Source organism: Haliotis rufescens, unplaced genomic scaffold (genome assembly GCF_023055435.1).
Source record: "Haliotis rufescens isolate VD_foot unplaced genomic scaffold, xgHalRufe1.0.p SCAF_5, whole genome shotgun sequence".
NCBI lineage: Eukaryota > Metazoa > Mollusca > Gastropoda > Lepetellida > Haliotidae > Haliotis > Haliotis rufescens.
The window spans coordinates 8,725,784-8,736,043 of NW_025964223.1; the positions used below are offsets into that span (position 1 = coordinate 8,725,784).

General features: G+C 37.1%; 1 protein-coding gene across 2 annotated transcripts in view; it reads right to left on the reverse strand.

The window, feature by feature from the left end:
• LOC124110352 (NXPE family member 3-like) overlaps positions 1 to 10,260 on the reverse strand; it is a 31,716-nt gene that overhangs the window by 20,297 nt on the left and 1,159 nt on the right. The gene's annotated exons all lie outside the window — the stretch shown is intronic.

Consider the following 10,260-nt stretch of genomic DNA (forward strand, 5'->3'; position numbering starts at 1 on the left):
CATCTCGTGATCTTTATTCGTGCTTTTAGCTCTTTTTCCTACATTAGATTATGGGGTGTTACATCACACCAGAAAGCCAGGTCCAAATTCAAGTCAGAATTTCATGATCCGTCTTGTATGTTGGAAACCAATATCGCAACATGGCTGAATATTGCTAAACGTGGTATTTACCCGATTACTCACATAATTATTCCATCTTCTTCGTGCACGTTCTACAATCATCTACGATCACTATCTATAAGGAGGTATATCTATATTCATCCAAATGTACATACATATATGTCCACATACATATGTATTAAGCAAGTCCCACATTCTTCCTTAAAAGATAAATGCTAAGCATTTCCTCTGTATGTATTTATATATGTAAAAATCGTTTTTATGACTACAGTGATTTTTGCAAGGCTACTCTCATAAATGTCATGACGCATTTGAGGCCAGGGTTCTTCTATACTCGCATTAATGTGCTGACTTATTATTGCGTTAATTTCATGATGTACAGTATTCATGAAGAACATTTCACGTGGGACCAACAGAGGGAAATATGACTATCGACTATTTTGTTATATTTAGCTAGCTCAAACGATCTAGTGGTTTGATTTATTGTTATGGTATCCACACAATAAGTAGGATCCGTTTTTTCCGTTTTTGTTGTTCTTTGTGTAACGCCGCACGTAGCAATATTCCAGTTATATGACGGTTGTCTGTAAATAATCGAGTCTGGACCAGACATTCCAGTGATTGATATCACGACCACCGATCCACGCAATTGAGATACGATGACATGCATCAACCAAGTCAGCGAGCCTGACCACCCGATCCCTTTAGTCGCCTCTTACGACAAGCACAGTCGCCTATAACGGCAAGCATGGGTTGCTGCAAATCTATTCTTAACCGGATCTTCAAAGGTCAAGTGGGATTCAACTGATATGTTAAGATGAAATAAAACTGAATAATATGTGCTGTTTACATATCAAAGTTTGCCAAATTGTTACAAAATGTTTGGCCACAGCAAGGCTACGTATTCACAACTTATTGTGGTAGGCACAGTATAACTCATGTGTCTGGACTGAGGGAGGGCCGTACTCCTCCTTGTGGGTCACCTGCTTGGCAATATGGGACAGGAAAACTGCAGGGGGTGAGGGCAGTTAAGTTGATGGTACAGACAGATAACAGAGATCATTTTACAAATGTGAAACCTCATTCCACAAAGGAAGAGGCGAAAGCTGAAACTTGGTGAGATTTACAGAACAAAGGCAGTTATTTCTAGTTTCTTACTGACTCTCGAGGATACATTCAATAAAAATCCGTGTGTGCGACACGGCCACCAGTCACTAAATTTGGGTCACAATCTTTCTGTCTTCTTTCATTTGTCATCTGAAATACCATCCCTTCGTGCACTTGTGCTTCCTGCTCAAGTTACCAAACACATCCTGTTTACGTACACCTGCAAGATATATATTACGCCGAGGAGAATTTACAATAATACGTTGATACGTCTAACTGCTGGCCTGGGACGCAATGTCATATTTCTTATCGCCAGGGATCACAGGGGTGATACCAGTCTCCCCCAAGGAGACGTCTGATTAAACTCTTTGCTTCGTCAATGCTTCGTCTATCCCAAACCGGTAACTGGTACCACTAGCAACGATACAATGGCGTACAAAGTCTTACAATGAGTCAAGCATCCGTCACTCGATTTCCATTTTGATTGATTGATAGATTGATAGATTGATACAGAGTGAGTGAGTGAGTGAGTGAGTGAGTGAGTGAGTGAGTGAGTGAGTGAGTGAGTGAGTGAGTGAGTGCCTGTTTCACTGGTATGTCCGGATCTGGGTACGGGTCACCGGCTTAGCGTCACCGATCTAGATATATCTATGCAGGAATAGGTCATCCATGCGGATAGCGTAATCTCGATTAATGTATTCAGGAACCTTTCGTGAACAAAATTTATTGAAAATGCTACCGAAGAATCAAACAACTTTAAGATTTGGCTTCTGTGGTTGAATCATTCTAATATTTCACATAACCGTTAACGTACTTCTTGAATGTTGTCACGCCATTCATTCAGACAGATCTCGAAGATATGTTAATATCTATGCGAGGACAGCGGATTAGATATCGCGAGGCCGGTTTACAATCCGTAAAAGCCTGTGATATGCCATGAATAGCCCATTGCATCTCCTGTACAAAGACTTTCTTTTGTTCGTGTTATCACAGAGCCACAAACTTAGGTCAATGGATCAGATAAAAGCAGGACTGCTGGAATCGGTTGAGGTGAACTTCCCATGACATAAACTCCTACTTGACAACCACTTTAAGAAAGTGCCGCCATTCATGTACACAGCCCTGTGGATGAATGAACGACCTAGTGAAGCCAGTAGCGCCACCTAGTGAGATATAATGGAAGAAGACCAACCGAGAGTTGACTCTTGACATACTCCGGTGCCATCTGCAGAACCTTGGTTAGCAATGGCACAGTGATTTATGAGAGTTTAAGTGAGTCGGATTTTACGCCGCCTTAGCAATATTACAGCAATATCACGGCGACGGATTCCCACATTGTGCCTATGATATGCAGAGAATCGAACCTGGACTTTCGGCACGAGGAGCGAACGCTTTTACCACTAGGCAACGCCAGCGGCCTTGATCATATGATCAACCTAATGTGTTTCAATTTTTCAAATGTTAAAGTTTGCCATCACAGATAATATTTATCACCACTGTAAAATGCAAGGATATCAGCATATTATCACCATCACCACCACCATCATCATCATCATCATCATCATCATCATCATCATCATCATCATCGCCGTCACCATCATTATCATCACCACCACCATCAGCATCAGCATCGCCACCGGTATCGTTATCACAGGTATATACGGTACTCCACACAGAGATTAACGAAGGGCATCTATTTGATCAGGGGTTAGTTAAGTATCTATAACAGCTGTGTGTCAGTACATCCAGTTTCTGTCAGTGCAGAAAAATACCAAGTCGGTCAGCTGTGAACAAGGTTCTTCAGCATCGGACATCAGCTGTCCTTGACACGCACATTTCAGCGCATTTGAATGGATTTAACAACAAGTAAGGTCATCTTGAGCGGGACGGTTTTCGTAGGCAATAGATGGATTAGCATATGAACTATGATTCTCTTTAGGTAGAAAAAGATCCACGATGTTCGACCTGGTAGAAGTGTGTAATCAAACCGCACAGCATTTGGTCTTTGATTGACTGTGGCGTCAAAACAAACTCATTCATGTACTTGATCTGAATGTTCATCTTAATTGTTATGGATAGTCACGGAGCCGTGATCCAGAGAACAGGGTGTCATTAGATAAAAAATGAAGTAATAATAGGATTACCAGAAAAACGGGGTATAACACCCAAGCCAATAACCTCCCCTCAGGAACACCAGAGTAAGTCAGTACAAGATTGAAAACTGTCCCATAAGTATGTATGACAGGCTAGTCGGGTATTGCTACTTGTATATGTGAAAACAAAGTTCTTAAAATTAATAGCAAAACTGATGAAAGTCACCAATAAACGTGTATAAGTGTTATATCGTCACTGCAAAAATAATGAGTGTTGTCTTTAGTATTAACATTCAAATACGTGATATCTGTATTAGCGATATTGTCTACGTTCCACCGGTGAGTAAGCGTTAGCCTTACTATCTCGTAGTATAAATGTTGCAAGAAATTGTATTTCTGAAGACATCACGATACAGTTTTTAACGATGCATCACGTCTGCACCAGCGCTTGATAACAGCCTTGTGTTTGGGTGTTTCAGTAGTTTAAATTGCTGTTCTTGATGTTGTTGAATAAACTTTGATACTATGAACAATATAAGGTTATATGAGAGTATGACTTTAGAATGGTAACATGCGTTAATGTATATCTGATATAAATATATATATATATAATAGGATGACATAAATAGAACAATGACTAGTACGTCCAGATTAGTGTATAGGCAACATTTAAAAGTAGATGAAAGAACACAATCGTCCGGAATACAATGTATAATTCTGATGCACTTCCATGTGACTATATAGCATACAATATGCTTTCGGGTCCCGTTTGGGTCAGTTTGGGTGGCAGCTTAGATATCCATAGAGTAGGTTCATCTCGGAATCTCCCATATAACTGGGGCTCCTCTTCAATTTAAAAGGAGTTACTTGTTTCTTTCAAAACTATACAGTTTTAGAGACTAAGCATTAGTCTGAATAGATATCACCAGTTTGGAATTTGAAACTAATCTGTTTACAGTAACAGAACACTGTTTAAGTGTCATGTACAAATGAGAAAGTGGAATCCCGTCAATTAGGCGGACGAACCTTAAAACTATTAATAAACATTAAAATAAGCAATATCTGGAAAATGTATATGCATATACTATCTGGCAATAAACACCAAGATCACCTTCTACAAAAATAAGTTTTAAAAGCCGGTTGATATTCTTTTGCGTATTTGACGAGTATATAACTTTCGAAAGTATAAATCCTTTTCCTATACTCAGACGTTCCTGAACCTTGCGCTTTCCTAATTATTTTGACTAAAATTATTACCGTTATCATTGTATTTGTTAATGGGAAATACGCGCCGATCAAGTACGTGCCATAAATTAAAGCGACATTGTACGATTCCGAACTCATCACGAGACTGTGTTTATGAACCACTGTCAAATAGTGGTGACATATCGTGGAAACAATACGCGAAATCGCGCATGCACAGAACGGAAAATTTGGACAAGGCATTAAGCAATCCGCATGCGCAGAACGATTGATTTCAGTACTTCCGCTAAGCGCTTCGAGTACAGCGTCAAACTCGGGCCTGTAATCTAACACGCGAGAACTGACAAATGAAATCTGAGAAGTAGGAATACCGGTAGACGCTGTTGCTTGATTGACAATGCCAATCAAGAAAGGGAGGAGCTTGATGATATCGTTCTCTCCCAGTTAATTCCGATGTCAAATAACGACGTTATTTGGACGGAAAAACGATGGTTTGAAAGCGTCCAAATAACGTCGTTTTTCCGCCCAATGACCACATACGGAAAAAAACGACGTTTTCGTGTTTGCAGTGTTAAGAACTTCTTCACAGCTACCGACTGTTAATGCTAGAACAGTTAACTACGATAACCGCAAATCATTTTTACCCGACACACTGCTAATGTGGAATGAATTACCGGATAATGTTCAGTCGAAATATACTGTAAATGACTTCACTAAATGTATCACCACGACAGAAAATCCTAAAATATTTAGCTTTAACTTCGACTGTGGTACCCGTTTCTGTCAAATTCTCCATTGCCGCCTCAGATTAGGATGCGGTGATTTAAATGCACTCAAATATCATAGTTATATATATGATTCTACTACCTGCTCCTGTGGATATCATTATGAGGATCCTACACATTGCTTTTTTCGAATTCATGTCGGCACTACTGCAATCTTCGGAACAATATGTACTACTATATAAAGGGATATGACTTTGATTCAGTATTATATGCAAAAGCTACAACATCTACCGATACTAACCTTGCTATTGTACAATCTGTCCATTTGTTCATTGCAAAATCTAAAAGATTTAAATTTTCTAAATATGTCTTCTTAACGATTACATCGATCAAATAGTTGTTTGTGTGTGTGTGATAAGCTGGTATGCTGTTTGTTCATGTACCGATACATGTCTGTGTGTATTTGTGTGTGACTTGTATATCATGGTTAAAACATATTTTTATTTCAAAAGAAATCTGGATCGGTAAACAAGCAAAACCTGCTTATGTAAATACCTCTCCAGGTAATAACTTTACAACAGCTGGTTATATATCAGATTATATTTAAAATAGTGCTAAACATAAACATACTAAATGCACAAATGAAATATATGAAGCCAATACAAGTGGTGTCTGTGAAATAAGATATAGCAGTTTTCCATTACTACATGCATAAAATTAAGCTACTCGAAACTTTTGCTCTTGACAATGAAATCGTGAACTGATTTAAGAATAGTCATGTTTGTAGAACTGCTAACTAAACTTCTGCCATGTAATATCGTTTTTAAATCATGCCCATGTATGTAGAAATACATACTATTAGTGTTTCTGATATTATCGTATTGTATACTTGTATATCATCATAATATTTGCAACAGCAGGTACAATTAATCTAAATTTATTATTTTATGTACAGTTTACTCTCATTAATTGTTAAATGTCCTTTGTAGGGAGAGGTGTTTGAACAGGTTGAACCTGTTCACCAATCCCATGCCTTTTTCATGGAAATAAATATTGTTTAAATCATATTATCGATGTACTTTCAATTCAATTACCTATAAGTCCATATATCAGTTACCCATAAGTCCCATAGACGTTTCACAGACGTTTCACAGACGTTTCACAGACGTTTCACAGACAATTGTATACAAAATTAGAAATGTATGAATTTCCTATAAAATTACCAATAAATCCTTATGTCCCCATATACTTTTAACAGAACTATTACAAATAGACCGCCTTGGATGACCACTATCATATATAATGAACAATATCACTTAATAAAGTCGATATTTGTGTTCTGCACCTTCATATTATTCAAGTCCTGTAAACAAATAAATATCATATAACACATACAACATGGACTGCACATACAATTAACGTCCAATTGCAATGAGGATATATTGTATCGGTATGCTCCACTTGATGTTGGCCAGAAGGTAGTTTGAGTGCACTCATTAACTACTGTGAGCGATTTTGACATGGCCCCTGTGCTTGTGTAAACACGAAAAGTGTTTATCCCCTGCAGAGTGGTGGCAATGTGAGGATAAACCGAGTCACTTATAGCTATATTTTGGAATGAACTATAGTCGGCGGATAAGCCGCTCAGTATACAGGCCCGTAAAGTTAGGCTATCCCAAGAACCAGCCATTGAAATTATTGGTCATAACCTGTAGTACAGCAATACAAAGAGCCTCGGCTATTCGAAAGATCATAGAAAAACAGAAGAACAACTGTGTTTAATAAATATTCCACTGAGAAAATTTAACGATTTCCCAAACCTCAATTTATGTCACCTAAAATAATGCATGGTGTGTTAAAATAGACTGTGTCAAACATTACTCCCACATTCTGAACGTAACAAAATATCGAAAAATTAATATATCTGCCTACATGCCCATAGCTCCTGCCATAGCCTGTTTATCGTATATGCCGTCAATATATATAAACAATGTGCTGTATCATTTAAATGTGAAATAACAAATATAATAATAATAATTCTATTACCAACTACAAACGTTATCAAAGCGTTACTAGGCTGAAAACAGTCGCGAAACACTGAAAAGATAAGATTCCCAACACAGCTACGATGCCCGTATCACAAACATCACCATCGAAAAACCATTGCGTGTTTGTTTCAGTTTGAACCACCATCAAACATGGGCGTATACTTTCTGTTTGAGTGAGTGAGTGAGTATGGTTTTACGCCGCTTTTAGCAATATTCCAGCAATATCACGGCGGGGGAAACCAGAAATGGGCTTCACACATTGTACCCATGTCGGGAATCGAACCCGTTTCTTCGGCGTGACGAGCGAACGCTTTAACCACTAGGCTACCCGACCGCCCCAAGTTTAGTTATTGGCAAACTATTCAGAAAAAAAGTAAATGTGTTACCATTGTATATAAAACTTTTTGAAAAGATCCTTTGTTCTAAAAAAGGGAACACTTTACCAGAAGTTTTTCACTTCCTACTAATAACAAAAAGTCAAAATGTCAAAACTCAATTTGTAAAATGCAAAAGAGTTACGCACACCCTAGCTTCTTAAGCTTTAAACTGTCAAAGATGTAAAATATGATTTAAACATATTTTTATTCAATTAATGAATTTGGATAGGTAAACAGTACCGCTCCAGTGCAAAGTAATAGAAACAAAATCATATAATCTTCATTCACGCAGGGTGGCTTCGCCTAAAATCAGTTGACATATTCATGTGACTTTATTGCAAAGGTTTTAGATAAAGGTAAGGAAGTTAGGGCTGTAGTTTGTGACATAAGTAAAGCTTGATAAAGTCTAGCACAAAGGAATTATTATGACTGGGGTGCGAACAGTTGAGTTTGTCTTGCATCAGAGGGGGAAACCACAAGTTTTTCTTGATGGTTACCGTTACCAGAAGAACACAGTAAGAGGAGGAGCTGTGCACTGGAAATGTGTTATTAAGCAGTGAAAAGGCAAATGTACCACTGTAGTATTGGGAATAAAGTACTTAAGAACACAGCTTACAGTTTAGCCCCAATCCTTACTAAACAATTCAATTTCGCTCTTAAGCGAGGAATATTCCCATCACAATAGAAAGAAGCTCTTATCATTCCTATTCTTAAGAATAGCGTGAATGAATGTACAAATTACAGACCTGTTGCCCTCACAAGTTGTTTTGCAAAGATATTTGAAAAATGTATATTTAAACATGTGTACAACTATTTAAGGAATAATAATGTGCTCACTAACCTACAATCTGGATTGTAGTTTGGTACAAAGGAATAATTTATAAGCTACACCATTATGGTATTTGTGGATATTTATTGAGATGGTTTGATAGTTACTTGGAAAAACGATATCAAAAGGTAGTTATAAATGGCTATAGCTCAGATCCAAATGCTGTCTTGGCAGGTGTGCCACAGGGCTCGGTCTTGGGACCATTATTGTTTATTATCTATATCAATGTCATAGTTGAAGGAATAAATAGTAATATAAGAATTTTGTCTGATGACACATCTTTGTATGTGATCATAGAAGATCCTGATATAGCTGCTCGTGATCTCAATAATGACCTGGACAGAATTTCAGAATGGGCTGGTAGATGGCAAGTTAATATTTGTGTCCCGAAAAAACTTAATCTATTCAATTTACCCGTAAAGTAAACCCTTGTCGCAAACCTAACTTATATATGAATGATACAGAAATTAAACACCTCATAAACACCTAGGTATTACTTAACAAAGTAATTGTACATGGAAAATGCACATTGATGATATTGTAAGGAAATATTGTCCTCTGGTTAATTGTTATAAGAAGTTATAAATATTGTCTGTCCCGAACTACCTTAGAAACTATGTACAAATCATTTATGTTACCAAGCTTTGATTATCATATTTGGGACAGCTGTACTAATGAACAAGCTAACTTATTGGAAAAAACTACACTTAGATGCTCTTAGAACCACATGTGGCGCTGTCCGGGGTACGAGTCATCAGATGATTTACAATGAAAGAAATTGTAAGTCATTTAAAGACAGAAGACACAATTCAAAACTGGTAAGGTATTACAAAATGAATAACCATTTCTCCCTGAAATATCTTTGTAGGCTTATTCTTGATACAGTTTCGGAAAACACAAATTATGACTTAAGGGATAAAACTAATCTTCAAACAGTGAAGTGTAAAACAAAAGCTTATGCAGATTCATTTATACCAGCTACAACACAACTTTGGAATATGTTACCAGAAAACCTAACGGGGCAGAGATCGTTACACAATTTACGAATTTGCTTCACGTAAAGGGAGATAATGGTATACACTGGGATTTAAATTATGGAAGCAGATAATGTCAAATTATTCACAGTCGCCTCAAGCTTGGCTGCAGCGATCTTAACTAAGATCAGTATGATAAATATATTTGATGCAAAAACTTGTTCCTGTGGATATCACTCCGAAGATGCTTTATATTTCTTTTTGTGTGTGTACAAATTACTATGTTCTTCGAAATGAAATGTATTTTCACCAACATGCTTATTCTTTACAAACAGTGCTAAACGGAAATTCGTATTTGAGTGAGGAAGAGCAAATCCTAATATTAGATTCTATTCAAAACTTCATATTAAAAACTGGCAGATTTTCAGTTAAATGAATTGTTTAATATAAACTCCAAAAAGATTTATTATATATACACATCTAGCTTGGCATTTACAATTCATTTGTTGCATCTAACCTTCATTGATGCATTTATTGTAATATGTCCTATGTGTAATGGAGCGGTATTAACATAAGCGCTTCGCTTGTTTACCAATCTATTTTCACACTTTTGTGAAGAAAAAATATGATCAAACCAAATGTACCACTGTAGGTAATTATGTCCGAAACATCTCAGATTATTGTAACCCCCTAGCGATGCAGTCAACTTGAATGCAAAGATGGCTGACTTTGACTTCATTAAATTATATGTATGAATGCTATGTAATCATGTATATAAGTATGT